The following is an 18,651-nucleotide window of genomic DNA, read 5'->3' on the forward strand; positions in this document are numbered from 1 at the left end:
CTCCTGGGGCACCTTCAGAGTAAGTCAAACCGTTAAAGAACATTTAAACAACTTTCCTGGTTCCCGCCAGGTATATCTTGCCTAGCTGTTTAACCCCTTAAGGACCAAACTTCTGGAATAAAAGGGAATCATGACATGTCACACATGTCGTGTGTCCTTAAGGGGTTAAAGGCCCCGCCACTAATTTAGGCCTGGCCTTGTAAGGCTGCACTGCTTGACTGACACTTAACCAATGAGCTAGTCCTGCACAATAGGACCTAACTCAGGGGAACTAACAAAAGCTCCAGGACCACGAGAGATACTTGGTGGGACCAGGTAAGTTGTAAATCCGTTCTTAAAGTAATTCTTTGACTAATTACTCTGTTAGGAGCACCACGGCACTCCTTGCACTATAGCTATTACCATATGACTGTAGTGTTTATGGTGCTTAGAGCATTCTTTTAATAAATATTCACCTTATATAAAATAAAAAAATAACAAAGGGGAAGAATTGCAGAGGTGGGTACCCTAATAAAATGTGCTATTTTTACATACAAGGCAGCAATATGTAAATAATACATGCAGATAGAGAGTGTACACTCATTAGTTGGCCAAATCTGTACTTTGAACCCTCTGCTGACAACAGGCCGAGGAGATTTAAAGGGCCATTATTAATTATTATAGGTCTATAAAACACCCTGGAATACACATTTAATGCCTTTAACAGCAAATATGAGTGCGAGTTGTGTGATTAACTGACATGAGGTGAGTTACAAAGCAGTTCTGAAGGGGAGCAGAACCTGAGGGGACTTCATACTTATGTTTTAATACTTGACCTTTGTTGATAAAGTTAATAAGTTAAATTTAGCTGGGTTCAGACAATGGATAACATATAATAATAATTGTAAGAGATCACAGCTGGCATGTCTCTCCCTCCTACCAGGATGTGAGCTGCCTCTCAGGGGAAGCAACCAGTACATGTAATGGAGTGCTAGCTGTCTCTCAATGTGCACAGCCCCTATATGTGATGGAGTGCTAGTTGCCTCTTAGGGGGAGCAATCAGTAACTGTGATGGAGTGCTAGCTGACTCTTTGAGCAGGGTACATGTGATGGAGTGCTAGCTGTCTCTCTAGGCAGGGTACATGTGATGGAATGCTAGCTGTCTCTCTAGGCAGGGTACATGTGATGGAGGGCTAGCTGTCTCTCTAGGCAGGATACATGTGATGGAGTGCTAGCTAGCTGTCTCTCTAGGCAGGATACATGGGATGGAGTGCTAGCTGTCTCTCTAGACAGGATACATGTGATGGAGTGCTAGCTGTCTATCAGTGTGCACAGTCAGTACATGTGATGGAGTGCTAGCTGTCTATCAGTGTGCACAGTCAGTACATGTGATGGAGTGCTAGCTGTCTATCAGTGTGCACAGTCAGTACATGTGATGGAGTGCTAGCTGTCTCTCTAGACAGGATACATGTGATGGAGTGCTAGCTGTCTATCAGTGTGCAGTCAGTACATGTGATGGAGTGCTAGCTGTCTATCAGTGTGCACAGTCAGTACATGTGATGGAGTGCTAGCTGTCTCTCTAGACAGGATACATGTGATGGAGTGCTAGCTGTCTCTCTAGACAGGATACATGTGATGGAGTGCTAGCTGTCTATCAGTGTGCACAGTCAGTACATGTGATGGAGTGCTAGCTGTCTATCAGTGTGCACAGTCAGTACATGTGATGGAGTGCTAGCTGTCTCTCTAGACAGGATACATGTGATGGAGTGCTAGCTGTCTATCAGTGTGCAGTCAGTACATGTGATGGAGTGCTAGCTGTCTATCAGTGTGCACAGTCAGTACATGTGATGGAGTGCTAGCTGTCTCTCTAGACAGGATACATGTGATGGAGTGCTAGCTGTCTTTCAGTGTGCAGTCAGTACATGTGATGGAGTGCTAGCTGTCTATCAGTGTGCAGTCAGTACATGTGATGGAGTGCTAGCTGTCTATCAGTGTGCACAGTCAGTACATGTGATGGAGTGCTAGCTGTCTCTCTAGACAGGATACATGTGATGGAGTGCTAGCTGTCTATCAGTGTGCACAGTCAGTACATGTGATGGAGTGCTAGCTGTCTATCAGTGTGCACAGTCAGTACATGTGATGGAGTGCTAGGAGTAGTTGCTGTGATATGCCAGCACTGCAGCTCAGCATTCCACGAACGCACTAACTCTCCTCGCCGAGCACACAGCGCCTCAAACTCTCGCTTCCAATTGGCTTAAAGCACCGATGACGCACCTGGGCGGTGTCAGAACCTCCCCGTTCCGTCAGTTCCCTCTCTTGCCGCCGTGGGGCAGTGTTGCGCTGGTGAGCGGTAACAGCGCTGTCGGTGTGCGGTTCAGTATTGCAATCACTACTGCCATAGGGAGCACGAGCAGACCCGGGACAGGGAGGGAGTGAGGCAGCCGGGTTTCTCCTCCACCGCTGCCGGACTACCCAGCTACCCGCCCTCGGAATACGTCCTGCTATGCCGTGTCCGGGACCGTGAGCCCCTGGGACTGGCTACCCTCCGACCCTCTAACAGCTTGATCCGAGCTAGTGTCGCAGGGAGCAGCAGCCCGATCACACCCCTGGGTGCTGCTAGGGCTGGGTGTGGGGGGTGAGTGTCAACTAGGGACCCCCCCCTGCTCTGTCAGACCCCCCCCCCCCCCCCCCAGGGCTGCGGGGCGATGAGGCAGCAGAGAGGATGATCAGCCCCTGGCTACACTCCTTCCACCAACACCACTACCACCAAGAGCAGCAGCCCTCCCAGGCGAGGAAACAAGGTAAAAACTGCCCTAAATATACACCTCAGCCTCCTCCAGGCCCAGCAATCTGGCTCTCTCCCCCCCTCTACCCTCTCCCTCTGCCCACAATCACTGCAACCTTAACCAGCTGCAACAGGGTGTCCCTGCCCTGCACCCACTGCTCTTTATTGATTGAGAAAGGGGTTTGCCATACTCTGTACTACCTTTCCAAGTAGTATAGGCTTAGTTTCTTTAATTTTTTTTCTTATTTTGATCCATATTCTTTCTATGGATTGACACAGCACTTCATGTATATATCTGTTAATTTAATTTTGATATGTGAGTGAAGTTTTTATTGGGGAAGTCTGGCTATTGTTTATCTTTATTGCCTTGTGTTATTATTATTACTTTTTTTCATTTTGACCCTTCTCTTAACTGGTTTTTGTCTGTGTACATATCTGTTTCATAAAACTACAATTACACAACCATAAAATTAAAGCGATCATTATATGAAGGCCAGATGCTCCACAATATATTGACTGTGACAGTGTTTGCAGTTGTTTGGATGTTTGTTTTTACCATAAAGTAGAGATTACTAGATTCAGATGCGGAGATTAAAGAAAAGCTTCAAAAAGCCAGATGTTTCTGTTTAATAATTACGAACAAACTCTGCCCAGACAAAATGCATTGGCAAAGTGTGCGTTATAAGAAATGTAAAACAAAAATGGACATGTTGTCCTTCATCACTGGTTTATTTCTGAAATTGTCTTTGGGATTGTGTCCAAGATTGGCTTCGGAGTTTGTGATTATTGTCCCTCAATGATTTTACTTTTTAGGGAACAGTAATATTAAAGGGAAATACATGCCATAGGGATTATTTACTAAACTGGGAACTGTGGCGATCCAATAAGGGAATTGCACATTTTGAGCCGACATTTGCAGAGCAGAATTAAATATTCAAATGCCTGTTTTTCCACTTTGATTATTTTGGCCTAAAATTAGCTATTTCCTGTTTACTTTCCACAGCATTTTCTGTTTAGTAAAACTAAACGTGTAGACTCTCTTCTGAAACATTTTTTTTATTTTTTGTTTTTTTTTAAATTTTTTTTATTTTATTATTTTTTTTTGCCTCCCTGCTGCACAATAAGAAATAATATACGTTTCTGCATTGATTTGTTGTAATCCATCTTTATGGTACTTCACAGTTCGGTTAAAATAATGTGATGTTTAGCCTGGTTTCATGTTAGTGCACATTTGTCATGTGTTTACATTGCTAAAAGTCCAGTCATGGATTCCCACGAGGAGTTGGTTCATTGAGGAAATTTGTAAATATATCATACCATCCCACACCAACAAAGACATTACCTGGCCTCTAATTCCCTGTATCAGCAAAGAGTTTTTTTAATTGTTTTTGTTTGATCCATCTACCACTTACTTATTTGGCACGTTTCTGTTAGCCCTGGAGCGCAGGTGGAATAAGCCATTAATGCTGTTGACTGTTGTTTTTTTTTTTTTTTTTTTTTTTTTTTTGTGTGTTTTTTTGGGTTGAGTCTGTAAACTCCTAATTAGAGTTTGCTTTGCATGACATTTTTGTTTTGGTTCCTTCATAGGCTCCAGTGTTCCTGTGAGTTGTTAACAGCTGGTGTTTCTGAATCCTGTGAAACCGGAGACAGTGAGACTTGGCAGAGGTAGCAGATTGTAGCAGAAAGCGGTGGCAGGGTAGTTGCTGAGCCTTGTGCTTGGTTAGGCATCTGATCAGTATCTGGCGTAATTCTGAATGGCTATTGAAAGTGTTCATAGGCCATAGTTTCACTCAGCTAAATAAAAAAAAAAATAAAAAAAATCTACAACCTGTCTGAGGTTGGAAAATCGTGCTAAAGTTAGGTGTGTAAATGTGTATATTTGTCATTGTCATTTAGTCCACTATGTAATGTAGAGAATTAAAATCCGTAGTTCAACATTTAGGGCGAAACAGCTATTCTATGATTTTATAATGGGAGTTGTGGAATTTTCCAGATTTACAAAAAACAAAAAAAAACAAACCCTAAATCTAAAACATTCAGTTTCAATGCACTGTAGTTTAAAGTCTAGTAAAACCCTGTAACTCTCATTTACATAAGAGTGACTGAAATGTTAAAACGTAATGTTAAGTCTCACGTTGAAGATTCATATGATTGGATTTATCCTAGTTGGTGTTTGATGTATAGTTAATAAATCATGGTTGACCAATCTGCAGGCCTGTCTAGTCTTCGGGTAGACTTAAGCTATTGAAATTTGTAATGTTGGCATTACTGGTAAAAACAAATTGTTTCTTCAGTCTAATAACGTTACAAAACTGCATTTTGGCTATTTTGTTCAACTCCCATAAAGCTTCGCCAGCCTTGGGGTGGGCAGAACTATGTGGGAGTTGTAGTTGAGGAGCAGCTGGGGAAGTACATTTTAACCAATCCTGAATTAGACTCTTCCTTTACTAGTGTATTGAGTTGTGCCAAAGTAGTAAAATATGACTGCTCGGAAACGTACATGTACAAAGGTACATCGATCTGTGACCTAAGTAAGCCTGAAGGCAAACGATATTTCATTTGTGACAGAGACAGCAGCCAACCTTTTCATGCATTGAAAAAACACAAAACAGGGTTATGCATATTACTCATCACATTCAGGATTATGGATCTGCTCAATAAAAAAAAAAAAAAACATCTTAACATATGCTCCCTTTGGGTGGCTGCAGCTGGCTATGTTTGTGTAATTGATCAGTGACAGACACCATGTGCACGCTTCTGCTGAGGCTGTCTCTTAGGCTTGTTGTTTAGAATTGTGTCCGTAAAGGCACCTGCTCTACTTGGTATCTACACCATTGTCCATGTATTCTTTTCATTTATGGATAGGTTGAAATAGAGCTGATTTGGACATTTACAGATTACAATAGAGTATGAAACTCCAGATTATCTATCTATCTAGCTATCTGCATTAGGATGATGTCCCTTAGGGATTGTTGGTTGTAATTGTGAAAGTTTTATTAAATCAGAACTTCACTTGTCTGAAAGTGATATTGCCCTCAATTCTCCTCTCTAGGAAACTACGAAAGTGCATGCTAGGCTTAGTAGTGCAGCAAACGTATAAAGCTCATCGGCATGGCTCTTCTGTTTCTGGGAACCTTGATGCTCCATGGGGCTCAGAGCGCACTTGTGCACCTGCTAACAAATGCTGCACGAGTACATAAGCCCTTGGAAATTTCCACCAAAGTCTTTATGTGCATAAATGTGGCGTTACATTAATATACAGTATGCTGCATGGACTGGCAGTGCCTGGACAGCCAGGCGTACAATGTAAATTTATTAAAAAATGTAGACCCTTTAAAAAAATAAAATAAAAATTCTATATGCACAACCCTTTGTTACCTTTTAGTTACCATAGCTAATGGATTGTTAATTTATATTTGTACTTTTCATGTTTGTTTTTTGTTTTCACTGCACTGAACTAGTATGTGTTTGCATCTATCTACCTCAATTCTTGGATTTTTCACAATATTTTAGCAACAGTACATTTTTGAGATAATATAGGCTGGATAACTCTGTTATAAGGATTACAAAGCCCCTATATAATGTGCAAAATACTTTTAGTCTCTGTTTCCTAAACTTCGAGCACTAAACTACACATCAAAATGGAAAGGGGGAATATACACATGTAGCACAGACATTTTCTAAATATAGTAAGGTTATACCTTGCCATAATGTCCAATATGAAAAGTAGAGAAAACGGAAAAAACTAAGATAATCAGTTGCAGTTATCCAACTGGGAGTCTGCTAAACTCTTATCTCACAGTCCCAATAAAGAATTCTGTTTGCAATTCGTTGTAGACTATCCATTAGAGAGCGAATTTATTCTGTCTAGTCACCCAAGCCAATTGCCGTGGCATGAGAGGAATGATGTTCCCTACATCCGAATTATCATGGGTGGTACAGAGGCAGTCTGATGGATCTGCAATAACCAGAGTTTTAAATAAAGAAGTAGTTTTGATGATCAAAGTGATCTGTTACTGGTTGCCATCTTTTAATAAAGGAACATTCCAAGCCCCATAGCCACAACAGCCTTCTGTAGTGGTTATAGTGCCAGTAATGCCCTGGTGCTCTGTCACAGAAAATTGTCAAACCGTTCTAGCATGGTTTGACAACTTGCATGTGTATGCATGGCCAATGTAAGATTGTGTTCTGATGGATCCCTTAGCAATATTTACAGGGTTATTCACTAAAGTGAGAATTCAATTTTTTCCAGTTTGGCTATTTTGACATTGACATTGAAATTCACAATGAATTCTCACTTTTAGTAAATAAGCCTTTTGGTGCCCCCCGCCCCCTTCCCAGGATTATTTGTTGCACTGATTGCTGCCATTTCTGTGAGTCTCTCTCAACACAAATCCTGCTAGAAAAGGGTTCAAGTTCTAGAAATGTCTTAATATGCACTAACGATAAGATGTCAGCTTTATTTGCATGGGTGAAAAAATTGCAATCATCTGAAGGAGCTGCTCCTGTGGCTGTTTCAGATTTATCCAGTGTGAAGATGCCATCAAATTTAGGTCCTTGACTTGCTTGTATGGCAATAAAGCCATAAACAGCCTCATGAAGAATTAGTCACTGTACTCCACAAATTTCTCACCTTCAGAGAGAGGGCGTAGGAAAGCCCCCATCATTAGATGTGGATGACTCAGAGCAAGCATGTCAGACTCAAAGTCTAGCAAGGGCCAAATAAACAAGGTTTAAGTTTATGTGGGCTGCAAAAAAACCCCTAAACTGAGATTTTCATAGAAACCGTAGGTTCATTTTGATAATTACAATATATAAAAAAAAAAATGCACCCCCCTCTAGCCAACAAGCAGACTCCACTCACATTGCAGCTGCCAGTATGCGAGTCCGGAGCGCGGCCTCTGGTATATCCCAAATGGCGCCGACAACACCCTGTGCCAAAGCGGACCCTCCCGCTACTTCTTGACTCCATGTGGAGGTGGAGCACGTCGACGTTACATTGGAACGTGATGTGGCGTTGCGTGCCTCCGTGCACAGTGTTCCTCCACTGTCCAGCCGCGGCCATTTAACACTGACAGACACTCTTGCACACACTCACATTATTGAAATTATTCCTGGGGTCCAGTGGGGATCTTCTGTCTGGAGATGTCTTTCCTGCTTCTCACTGCTCCCTCGCTCGCAGTTTAGTGATTCCGGGCGCCGGAAAATTACATCATATCCTGGTGCCCGGAATCACTACAGACTGAGCTCCCTCGCTGCATCCACCTTCCCCTCCTCCCCGGCCAGGTAATTTATAGCGAGTAGGCACCTGCAATGTGGGGAAAGCAGGTGCCTACTCTGCTTGGAACACTAGGTATGTACTCACTGCTTGTGGACTGCATGCCGTGAGTTTGACATGCTTGACTCAGAGTATTGTTCTGATCTCCTCAACATTTTAAGTATGGGCTGCTGGGTGTGCTCTAACACTTCTCCTTTAATTCGATCTAAAGCTTCGTGAGTGATTCTCTTTTTGTTTCTTAATTTTGCTTCCGATATTGTGTATTAGTTTTATCAGTAAGGGTGGACAGTGTCTTATGCAAAGATCTACCGGTCACAGCATTTGAGATGATAAAATGGCAGACTGTATACACAATACACTGTTCACAGTATGGATGGATTGGAACAATGACACCACTAACATTTGTAAAGTCCTTGATCTCTGGCAGTATAAGGCACAGGTCCTGTATCTGTATGGCCCTCTAAGATGCATACCAGCTGTTAATTTGCCTAGGGATCTGCCAGCAACTACACGGCCATGGTCAATCTGGAAACGCAGTTACACAAAGCCACGGCTTTATGTTGTACATCGCAAAAGGAGTGTCTTCCTAAAATAAAATGTTTTCAGCCAGCTTTTGAGAAATTTCTGGAAGAGGATTGTGTGTGAATATATATATATATATATATATATATATATATATATATATATATATATATATATTCACTGCACTGTGCAATATGAACCATTTGAACCATTTGATATTAAACTTGCATTTTGATTGGCTGTCTGGTCTTTTCCGTCATTTGGATTCAGCTACTGGTCAGTGACCAGAAAATTCACTCGAGGGATAAATTAATGGCATTTCATCTTCTGCTGGACATTGCATATTTCCTCGGGCAAAAGCGTGAAAATAGGCATGCTTCCACGGTTTATAGTCATATTTGTAAACTTTTTAGATCAGTGGAATTTTTAATTTAATTGTATTTTTGTTGCAGTGCATGAGAGTGGTACAGACAGGCTTGAGGTGCCCCAAGAGCAGTCCTCAGGCTATTTCTCCGCTTTACATGCGGGCATACGAATAACAAGCACAATTCTTTATGTTAGCAGGCTGTCGCTTAGATCATACTGTATGCTAATTAGTTAACGAGACTTACATTTATTGCTATGTCTTGCATTCCTAGCTATGTTATGCACATAAATGACAGATCTAGTAGTTCTTGAAGCTATATCTATGTACTTTTTTTTTTAATTATTATTTTTTTTTTTTAAAGTATACAACATTGCTCAGACCTATGCACAGTAAAAGTACAATGCATGCTTGAGTGGGTCATACATTTATCCTTCAGGTTAAGACATGCATTAATATGTTACGTGTGTGTTTTTTATAAGAGCATAGCTTAAGCCGGTCGGCGTTATATAGGGGGGGGCTGGCATTTTGTCAGTGTCCCTTTGTAGCGAGTTCACTGGGCCCCTGTCAGTCTCTTTCACCCGATACCTTCTTTGCAGAAGTAGAGTAATTCTGGGACTGTGTGGGTGTCATTGAGGGCGTCCTTCCAGCCCCAGGCTGGCATGCTGGCCTGCATCTTCTTTCCACAACCTTGGCTACCGTTGGGGCCCAGGTTACCTCCATTTGTGGGAGTGACGGAGGAGCTGGTCGTTTTCGGTCGCTTGCAGTGCTTTTTCCTCCGCCCGTGTGGGCGATGCTTCTGGACTCTCGACCCGATGGCCTGCAGCCCGGGTGGGCTAGGTGACTTCTGTGTGAGTGGCTTAGGCAGCGTTATGCCCAAGGACTTTCCCCTCTCTCCCCGCCATCTGCGGTTCCGCTCACCCATTGTGGGTCGGGCTGCTGTTTTCTGCCTCAGGAGTGTGTCCCAGAAGCGGGTCAGGATTATCATTGGGTTCTGTTGGGGTTTGTTTTGCGGTGTTGGTGTCAGCATCATACTCGCCATGCGGGTCGCGTTGCCGGCCACCATTTTAGGCATTTCCTGTAAGTGTTTGCAGCTGTGTGTTTTAGTCTTGTGTTGCTGTCTCGGCTGGCCACCGCAGGAGCCAGGCGGGGAAGAGTCGAGCGCATTAAGGGGTCTTTGCTGGGCTTTACCATCCAGGAGAGCGGCCATCTCTCACTGGCTCGGCCGCTGGCAGGCCCCAAGTGCTTTGTACGGGTTCCCGGGTATGTTAAGTCTTGGTTGTGGGTTTGTTCGATGCCCCCAGGTTTCCCCGACTCGTCATGTGCCCTCAGGCTCGGGGACGTGAGTGACTGTTTTGGGGGTTTTACCCCCAGATTAGTCGCTTTTGTGCAGGAGCTGATTCACAGCCCGTCCGATCTGCTTGGCAGTTAAGCTCCGCCCCCCCTCCTCCCACCCCCGAAAATTTTTAATTTAAAGGTTTTTTTTTTTGTTTGTTTTTAAATTTTGTTTTCCACTCTGTAATGTTTGCTGCCTCATCCCGTTTTATAGAAACACTGCTTGGAAAGTTAAGACTTGCCAATAAAGCACATTAAGGTGTGACTTTGCACACTCCATAGAAATGTTTAACTCGTTTTCCTGGCACTATGTAGTCCTTAGGTTCCCCCTCCCCCCTCCCGCTGGGCTGAAGGGGTGAAAACCCATTCAGCCACTTAACTTTCTCCAGCGCCGGGCTCCCTTCGTGCTGGGGAACTCTCCTCCTCCTGCCGACATCAGCGCCAAATTCAAACTGCCCATAGGAAAGCATTACTCAATGCTTTCCTTTGGACGTCAGCGTCTTCTCATTGTGATTTTCACAGTGAGAAACGCGGAAGCGGCCTCTAGTGGCTGTCCGTGAGACAGCCACTAGAGGCTGGATTAACCCTCAATGAAACATACAGTTTCTCTGAATCTGTTTTCAGCTGCAGGGTTAAAACTAGAGGGACCTGGCACCCAGACCACTTCATTAAACTGAAGTGGTCATTTAATGCACCTTAACGCTAGTATGTGAGTTTATTTACAAGATCAGCATGTGTAGTGAAATATGGGCTTTGCAAATTAGGCCAAAACAACTGAGCCAGGAAAAACTGTTAAGGTGGTTTTTTTTTTTCTGTATAGTGAATTCAGCTATATCTCCTTAGCAGTTGTGGTCTAAATTTTGGCTTACCTCTGATAATTCTCTAAAACAAGCATGTCAAACTTTCGGCCCACCTGCCCTGGGGCCACTTTGTGCTGTGGCTGCGACCAGCTGTAAGACAGGAAAGATATTTCCTGTCTGATTCTTGTCTTCCCTCCCTTGGCCTCAAGAGCACAGTGTGTCTGTCTGCAGAGCAGGCAAGCCACTCCCCATTCACATTTGCTCGCAGTGCCAGAGGAGCGTCTGCGCTGCTTGAAAAGAGCAGAGCTGGAACTGGAGGACGGGCATCTTAAGGTAGGGGAATAGGGATTCGTGGGCAGTGTATTAGAATGGGGGAGGGGGCAGTGTGTATTAGGTTGGGTCTGCATGGAGATGCTGGTTGGCCACACATGCACAATAGCCTCCCAATGCTTTCCTATGGGAAAGCATTACATTGGCTGAGATCATCAGTGTGAAGAACACACTCATAAGACTTCAAAATCAAGATAACGTAATGGGTTTTTTTCAGACCCATTACCAAACCTTTCTTAATATGTCAAAGTAGTTGGACTGAAACATTGGTTATATGCAAATGCATGTCTCCTTAAAATAAATTGCTTTTATTCCTTAAAATAAATTGAGTGTGAGGACATCCAGTGTCAGGCAACTTTTTTTTAATACTGTACATTCCTAAATAAACTGCCAAGTTTTTGCTTTTGTGCGCACATGAACTTAAATCTTGTTTATTTAGCCCGTCTTAGCCTTTGTTTGACATGCTTGCTCTAAAACGTTTGGTTTAGTGAATAATGCTTGGTAGGGTGAGGAAGTTACAGGGTTTTAAAAAAAAAAAAAAAATTCCCCACTATCGATGTCAGTTTTGAAAAAAAATAGAGGCCTAACACTGAGTAGTGGTTATGGTGCCTAGAATCACAGGGTGCCATTGCTATGTTGTAGAAGCAGTTTGACATCACTGAAACCTGCCTCAAGTAAGAATGTATCATTTGCATTCTCTCTGTGAACGTTCTCTATCCAATCTGGATGGCAGTGATTGGCGGAGAGTGCTTTATCCAATCTGGATGGCAGTGATTGGCGGAGAGTGCTTTATCCAATCTGGATGGCAGTGATTGGCGGAGAGTGCTTTATCCAATCTGGATGGCAGTGATTGGCGGAGAGTGCTTTATCCAATCTGGATGGCAGTGATTGGCGGAGAGTGCTTTATCCAATCTGGATGGCAGTGATTGGCGGAGAGTGCTTTATCCAATCTGGATGGCAGTGATTGGCGGGGAGTGCTTTATCCAATCTGGATGGCAGTGATTGGCGGGGAGTGCTTTATCCAATCTGGATGGCAGTGATTGGCGGGGAGTGCTTTATCCAATCTGGATGGCAGTGATTGGCGGGGAGTGCTTTATCCTATCTGGATGGCAGTGATTGGCGGGGAGTGCTTTATCCTATCTGGATGGCAGTGATTGGCGGGGAGTGCTTTATCCTATCTGGATGGCAGTGATTGGCGGGGAGTGCTTTATCCTATCTGGATGGCAGTGATTGGCGGGGAGTGCTTTATCCTATCTGGATGGCAGTGATTGGCGGGGAGTGCTTTATCCTATCTGGATGGCAGTGATTGGCGGGGAGTGCTTTATCCTATCTGGATGGCAGTGATTGGCGGGGAGTGCTTTATCCTATCTGGATGGCAGTGATTGGCGGGGAGTGCTTTATCCTATCTGGATGGCAGTGATTGGCGGGGAGTGCTTTATCCTATCTGGATGGCAGTGATTGGCGGGGAGTGCTTTATCCTATCTGGATGGCAGTGATTGGCGGGGAGTGCTTTATCCTATCTGGATGGCAGTGATTGGCGGGGAGTGCTTTATCCTATCTGGATGGCAGTGATTGGCGGGGAGTGCTTTATCCTATCTGGATGGCAGTGATTGGCGGGGAGTGCTTTATCCTATCTGGATGGCAGTGATTGGCGGGGAGTGCTTTATCCAATCTGGATGGCAGTGATTGGCGGGGAGTGCTTTATCCAATCTGGATGGCAGTGATTGGCGGGGAGTGCTTTATCCAATCTGGATGGCAGTGATTGGCGGGGAGTGCTTTATCCAATCTGGATGGCAGTGATTGGCGGGGAGTGCTTTATCCAATCTGGATGGCAGTGATTGGCGGGGAGTGCTTTATCCAATCTGGATGGCAGTGATTGGCGGGGAGTGCTTTATCCAATCTGGATGGCAGTGATTGGCGGGGAGTGCTTTATCCAATCTGGATGGCAGTGATTGGCGGGGAGTGCTTTATCCAATCTGGATGGCAGTGATTGGCGGGGAGTGCTTTATCCAATCTGGATGGCAGTGATTGGCGGGGAGTGCTTTATCCAATCTGGATGGCAGTGATTGGCGGGGAGTGCTTTATCCAATCTGGATGGCCGTGATTGGCGGGGAGTGCTTTATCCAATCTGGATGGCCGTGATTGGCGGGGAGTGCTTTATCCAATCTGGATGGCCGTGATTGGCGGGGAGTGCTTTATCCAATCTGGATGGCCGTGATTGGCGGGGAGTGCTTTATCCAATCTGGATGGCCGTGATTGGCGGGGAGTGCTTTATCCAATCTGGATGGCCGTGATTGGCGGGGAGTGCTTTATCCAATCTGGATGGCCGTGATTGGCGGGGAGTGCTTTATCCAATCTGGATGGCCGTGATTGGCGGGGAGTGCTTTATCCAATCTGGATGGCCGTGATTGGCGGGGAGTGCTTTATCCAATCTGGATGGCCGTGATTGGCGGGGAGTGCTTTATCCAATCTGGATGGCCGTGATTGGCGGGGAGTGCTTTATCCAATCTGGATGGCCGTGATTGGCGGGGAGTGCTTTATCCAATCTGGATGGCCGTGATTGGCGGGGAGTGCTTTATCCAATCTGGATGGCCGTGATTGGCGGGGAGTGCTTTATCCAATCTGGATGGCCGTGATTGGCGGGGAGTGCTTTATCCAATCTGGATGGCCGTGATTGGCGGGGAGTGCTTTATCCAATCTGGATGGCCGTGATTGGCGGGGAGTGCTTTATCCAATCTGGATGGCCGTGATTGGCGGGGAGTGCTTTATCCAATCTGGATGGCCGTGATTGGCGGGGAGTGCTTTATCCAATCTGGATGGCCGTGATTGGCGGGGAGTGCTTTATCCAATCTGGATGGCCGTGATTGGCGGGGAGTGCTTTATCCAATCTGGATGGCCGTGATTGGCGGGGAGTGCTTTATCCAATCTGGATGGCCGTGATTGGCGGGGAGTGCTTTATCCAATCTGGATGGCCGTGATTGGCGGGGAGTGCTTTATCCAATCTGGATGGCCGTGATTGGCGGGGAGTGCTTTATCCAATCTGGATGGCCGTGATTGGCGGGGAGTGCTTTATCCAATCTGGATGGCCGTGATTGGCGGGGAGTGCTTTATCCAATCTGGATGGCCGTGATTGGCGGGGAGTGCTTTATCCAATCTGGATGGCCGTGATTGGCGGGGAGTGCTTTATCCAATCTGGATGGCCGTGATTGGCGGGGAGTGCTTTATCCAATCTGGATGGCCGTGATTGGCGGGGAGTGCTTTATCCAATCTGGATGGCCGTGATCGGCGGGGAGTGCTTTATCCAATCTGGATGGCCGTGATCGGCGGGGAGTGCTTTATCCAATCTGGATGGCCGTGATTGGCGGAGTTCTGCTCTGTCCCAATCTTGGAGCGCTCAGGCAATCTTTCCATCCAGGGATTCAAGAGTACCCACACACTTGAAATTTGTAAAAAAAAATAAATAGTCATATTACCAGCGTGTCTTATTTGTGCAGTGATGTATGTTTTAATGAAAAACAAAAGCACTGGAATGTGTACGTGAAGTTGGTCACTCATTTCTGTAAAACCCAGTCCAATGGCAGTTAAGGAGAGCCTTCAAGCCCTTTTATTTATTGGGTTTGCAAAATGAAAAATTGACATACATTTTGAGGGAATATTTTTTATTTTTTTCCCCAATAATGTAGGGTTGAAGAAAAGTGTTTTGTTACTATAACAATAAATCCTTAATTGGAGTTTACCACAGTGTATTGTATTGTTCTGTGGGGGTTATCACTCCCTGCTTTCTTGTCATACCGCCAATTGTGTCTTTGTGGACTACACTAGGCCTTGCTAAGTAAGCTTGTGTACACCTTGAAAAGTACAGTGGAAAAATGCGATTTGTCATCTTTAACATGTAAATGCGAGAGGGTGGTTTAGGGGTTGCCAATAAAAATGTTCTCCCCTAGAAACATGTGCAATACTGCTCTAAGGCTAACCATAGTGAGAATGTGACTTTCTCCAGTATTCTTGTATTTGTCTTTTGGAAATGGATGCTGAAGGATAAGTTAGTTGCAACATGATTCCCCTGTAATTTTGATTTTTTTTTTTTTAATTTACACATTCGGAGATACTCAGTGTTAGGCGGACATTGGTGAATCCACCGGTATAGTGTTCTAATAGAGTAAACGCAGGCCACACTCCAATAGTAAGGATGGTATTTTAATTAAAGGGTGAACCACCCCACAGAAAGCGAGACGTTTCGGCTCGGCAGAGCCTTAAAGGACCACTCTAGGCACCCAGACCACTTCAGCTTAATGAAGTGGTCTGGGTGCCAGGTCCAGCTAGGGTTAACCCATTTTTTTCTAAACATAGCAGTTTCAGAGAAACTGCTATGTTTATTAATGGGTTAAGCCTTCCCCCTAATCCTCTAGTGGCTGTCTCATTGAAAATCACAGTGAGAGCACGCAAGCGTCCATAGGAAAGCATTGTAAATGCTTTCCTATGCGACCGGCTGAATGCACGCGCAGCTCTTGCCGCGCATGCGCATTCAGCCGATGGGGCGGAACGGAGGCGGAGAGGAGGAGGAGAGCTCCCCGCCCAGCGCTGGAAAAAGGTAAGTTTTAACCCTTTTCCCCTTTCCAGAGCCGGGTGGGGGCACCCTCAGGGCACTCTAGTGCCAGGAAAACGAGTATGCTTTCCTGGCACTAGAGTGGTCCTTTTAATCATACATATGGAAAACAAAGTGCAAATGTGCATATATAACCCCACAACCAATTAATTCATTAATATAAGTAAAAACACATATATCTCAAAGACATACATAATATCAGTAGTAAAACATGACATGGAGTCTGTCAAAGCATGAAGCTGGCTGAATATTAGAATATATGACATGGCATAAGGTAATATGACTTAATGTTAAAGACACAGTGCATCAAAATTAAAGTTCTATTCCAGTAAACCCGTTAATAAAAATGCCATCCTTACTATTGCGTTTACTCTATTGGAGCCCTAATTAATGAGTCATGGAGATCATGCAATACAAATTATAAATTTTTTATAAAATATATTGCTCAGAAGATCTGTCTTGCTACACGTGTGTAGGGTGTGAATTTTTTTTTTCTTGGCCTCGCATTATTTTCAGTAGGGGATCTAAATAGGCATTGGCTGTCAAGATTAGATTGTCATTAAAAGAAATTCTATTTGGTTATAGCAACGAAACAAATTAATCCATGCAGGATTCATTGAATAAGACTCCACAGGTATAAATCCAAGATAAATCTATTCCTTTGGGCGCAGATTAAAATTATTTTGATTAGTTTGTACCAACTGAAACAAATTTGTGCACAACTCTATTATATCTGTATAAAAAAAATCGGGGCATTATTTATTTGTAAAAAAAATTTTTTTTTTTTTTGTGTCACTCAGAAGGAGCCTTTAACCTTTGTTTTTAAATCTATGCCATTTTTATTTTTATTTTTTTATTTTTTCATTGGTTTTTCAGCATTGCAGATTTTCCAACTTTCCCTGTCACTTTTCCGGCAGAAAAAGTGTTCTGTTCAATTTCTGTTTTGCTGCCACTCTAAATTCAGGGGCAGAGGGACACTATAGTACATTATAGTGTTCCTTTAAGTGTATTTAGCTTTGACCTCATTCATGCTGTGTTTTTCTCCCTGTTCAAATCTCCAATGCACTTAAAAAGATACTCCAGGCACAATTTACGAAATAAGACAAGGCAATGCAGAGAGCTTGTGGTGTCATCAGGAACAGAAACTGTGATTGGGCAACATCACATGTACAGGGAAAAAAGGTTACTTTACAAATATCCTAATGCTGAGCGCTCATTGTGCCCAAGGGAAGCACAGGGTTGCTTGACTTTAATAAAAATATATATTAAATGGGCAGTCTAAGTACCATAGCAACTACAGTATGCTCAAACAGTAAGATAATTCCCTGGACTCCTGCACACTGATACCTTCTTCACATATACCTAAAACGGACGATTCCCCTCCACAATATACATGAATTCCATCCAGCTTTCTGTCACTTAAGGTTTTAAAATAGTTTAGTTTTTTTGCTGTGAGGCATGGTATGTTATTCATTATTATGTTGAGTCACCTTTTTTCCACATCTCCTTCTTTTCACGCCTCACATTTAAATGAAAACTGGACTGCTTACATGTAACTTTTTTTTATTTTTTTATATTTATCTAAATTTTACTGTAAATGAATAACTTAATGCTTATCAAGAATGTGACGAATATTGAGTTTAGTCAGGTGATGTAAAAATCTGAACTTTGCTCTAGATACAGAGGAATATTTTCCATTACCTAATATTTTGGGGGTGAATGTAAAATGGAATCCTAAATTGCTTTCAGTGTTCACTCAAGGGTGGTGGTTGTTTATATTTAAAGTGTGTGTTTTTTATATATATATATATATATATATATATATATATATATATATATATATATATATATATATATATATATATATATATATATATATATATATATATATATATATATATATTTTACCTGGAGAGGGGGATGAAAGACATACTTTGTGATCTTTTCTTGTGATATATCACTAAAAGGAAAAGGGTTGAATTAATGTGACTCCCACTAATCTTGGGCAAACCACAGCATATATCTTCCAGTGTTGCCTTAAATATTAATTTAATTATTTTTAATCATGTAACCTAAAACCTAATGTTAGGTAAGTAACTCAATTGTGGATTTTAGTTATTTAGTTTTATGGCTTATGTGTACAAAACCCTTCAATTGCATTATTTTGTTATCTTACACATTTATATGCAAAGATTACACAGCCATTCAGGATCTGTTATTTAAATTACTGAACTGATATAGCCGTGCAGTCTGCTGTATGCCCAATTTAAATGGGAAGGAAACCCACGTAAACTACCTATATGTAAATGTCTTAATAAAAAAGGCCTCCGGTCAGAGTATAGACTCCAAGTGGGATATTTACTATAGAATTTCAGTATAATGGCAAAATTGTGCCCAATTTTAGCAGATCTGTAAAAATGATCCAGCTGGTTTTTGTTTTTGTATTTTTTATTTTTTTAAGACTCCATTTTGCCATCAGGATTTAATTGACTAAAATTCAGCGTTTACTGACTAATCTTGTAAATGTACATAGGAATGTAAAAAAATGTATTAATTGAACTCTAGTTGCTTGAAAGCACAATCATTGTTGTACTGTAACTGGGTAATATATATATATATATATATATATATATATATATAATTTTTTTAAGG

At 42.9% G+C, this 18,651-nt stretch overlaps 1 protein-coding gene across 2 annotated transcripts in view; it reads left to right on the forward strand.

The window, feature by feature from the left end:
- Nucleotides 1-2,650: 2,650 nt before the first annotated feature.
- B3GNT2 (UDP-GlcNAc:betaGal beta-1,3-N-acetylglucosaminyltransferase 2) overlaps nucleotides 2,651-18,651 on the forward strand; it is an 86,066-nt gene continuing 70,065 nt past the window's right edge. For both annotated transcript variants that reach the window (XR_010086631.1, XM_063443754.1), the window contains exon 1: nucleotides 2,651-2,780. The gene's annotated coding sequence lies outside the window, so the exon portion shown is untranslated. The remainder of the gene's footprint in view (nucleotides 2,781-18,651) is intronic.

This window comes from Pelobates fuscus, chromosome 2 (genome assembly GCF_036172605.1).
Source record: "Pelobates fuscus isolate aPelFus1 chromosome 2, aPelFus1.pri, whole genome shotgun sequence".
Taxonomy (NCBI): Eukaryota; Metazoa; Chordata; class Amphibia; order Anura; family Pelobatidae; genus Pelobates; species Pelobates fuscus.